The sequence below is a fragment of the Musca vetustissima genome, unplaced genomic scaffold, assembly GCF_032173495.1.
Source record: "Musca vetustissima isolate MV318-11 ecotype Yass unplaced genomic scaffold, APGP_CSIRO_Mvet_v1 utg117775, whole genome shotgun sequence".
Taxonomy (NCBI): Eukaryota; Metazoa; Arthropoda; class Insecta; order Diptera; family Muscidae; genus Musca; species Musca vetustissima.
This window is the reverse complement of record NW_026884368.1, coordinates 48,659-51,194: the sequence shown is the minus strand read 5'-3', so window position 1 is coordinate 51,194 and position 2,536 is coordinate 48,659.

Below are 2,536 nucleotides of genomic sequence, written 5' to 3'. Positions count from 1 at the left end.
ACTAAACATAGCAATAAATGGTGGTTGTGGTGTTTTCTTCTTCTTGGGAGAAAAACATTTGATTTTGTCAGAAAGGAGAGAGTGGGTAAGTAGAGTTGTGATATTAATGAAATGTTAAACTATTTTGGAAATAATTTTGATTTCCTCATGTTTATAAGAATTTTTACTTGTATTTAAATCGAGGTACATGTACGATATGGAAAAAGAATTAGCTATGAATGACATTATAAAAATATTCATTAAAAATATTTTCTGTGAATTGTAACCAGACCATAACAAATGTTACTGTGTATTATAATGTTGGTTATATGTGTACAATATCCTGTCGATCGGACATCCGCAGCATCTTAAGTGGACTATTGACATGAAATCGGAAAAAATGAAATATTTAATACTGCACTGTATGCTAAATTCCACGTCAATCGGAAGGACTAAATGTAATTTGAGTATTTATTTGATCTGCTGTCCAAAATATTATATTGAGGCACAAAAACCGAGAATCGAATTTGATTTTGACTCTGTGCGAGTATATATTTTATGAGGTCTGCGGCGAATATTTCGAGGTGCTGCAAAACCTCCCGATGAAATCGATATCCAGTGAAAAATGGCAACACTAAATAAGTAAAGACGTCAACTACAGCACAAAATTCAAGGAGGCATTGTTTCTAATCAACGACAGATGGCAGACTCCACCACCAAGCTTACGCTACAGCAGACCAATCATCTACTTAGTCGGAACAAAAAACAATGATTGACGAAACTCCCAGGAGAGATGAATTGGGACAAAAAATCCAAAAGGAAAAATCAAAATATAAATTTGCGGACACACATGTCTAGATATAAAGATTGGTAAATGGAGGGTCTAGTACCAACATTTCGCGGCGTTACAAACTTTTGTGGCCACACACAGCTGTAATACCCTTACAACATAGTTGTGTAGGATATTATGAAAATTCCTTCGCTTTCCCCATCAAAGGGGACCCCCCATTCTCGGGGTCAACATTTTTTTATTTAATTCGAATCTACACTAATTCAAAATTTAAAGTGAAAATCTCAAGAACTCTTGAAGATATAGCCGATTTATTGTGTCAGCATCAAGTGACGGCTAAAGGGCTTTTCAAACTTTAAACGCGTTTTTCTCTTTTGCGAATGGCGGGCACGATAACTCAAAAACTAATAAACCAATCGATTCCAAATTTTTACACGTTTCTCTGTGAGTGTATAGCTATCGTATGAACTAGGATAAAGCCAATCGGTGAATATCTTCCTTATTTTTTAACTTGGTTCTTGGTCAACAATCGGCGATTTTCCAAAAATATATTTTCAAAGGTCCGCCATTTTGTTAATTTTAGAGCGAAGTCAGGCATGTACTCTTTCTAACACCGTTGGAATTTTCGGATTCCGATGTTCCAGTCAGGAGTTATCATGCCCGCCATCAAAAATAAGGACTTTTCCTTAATAACAAAAAACAACAACAAAAAAAAAATTTTGTAAATTATTTTTCTTCCTTTTTAAATCTTCAAATATATATATATGTGCAAAGTTACCAACATTAACAAGTATTGGTATTGATTTACCAGCCCATTGAAAATCTTGAAAAATTAAAATCGAGAATGGAGGGTTCCCTTAAATCTGAACAAATTTGGCCAATTAACATAAATTAACAGCCTTATTCTGGATATCAATTCCACGTGAATTTACTCGCTCTTCCCCTTCGACTTATTCTGAACAACATTTTCCTGTGAATTTTTTCGCATTCTCGCTTTCGCCTTATTCTGAATGAAGTTCGAAAGCGAAAAAATCCGCTTTGGGAAAAAATTAGGTATTCTGAATTTTAGGGAGTAGAAGAATGAGATGAAATTTTGTGCGAAATTATTCGTTAATAAATTCAGGGGGAGCTGACTACAAAAACATAAGTAATAAATATTTTAATGAAAAATATTTACACAATACTTATTCTATGACGATTTAGAATATTGTAAATGATAGTAAGCAAATTTTTAACTGGAAAACAACAAATAAAATGTCATTGGAAATCCTATTGATAACGATGCATGCTGAACCAAATATTGCCAAGGAATGTATAAAGGTAATAAGGAATAAATCGAGTTTGATGCATTTTGGAGGCGAAATACAGACATTTTCGGTGAGGATCTGTCTCTCAAGAAAAAAATTTAAAAAAATTATGGAAAAACCAAATGTGCCTGATGAGCTGCTTAACAGTGAAAAACTAAAAAAAAAATTATGAAAGAACAAAAATAAAGCTACAACAAATATACATTTTTTTTTTTCAAAATTATCGAGTGCATGATTTGAAGGAAGAAATAAATGAGTAGGAGCAAATCATACATAACTGGCCACTTTAAGAATTTGGGGAGATAAAATATCGAATTTAAATAAAAAGGCACACAATTATGTAGTGAAATAATAAATTGTGAATTAGTTAATTCAATCGCAGATTTCTTCCTATTATTCGTTGTGTTTTTGCTATCATAAAAGATTTTCTTTTATTTGTAATCTATTGTGTAATCTATAG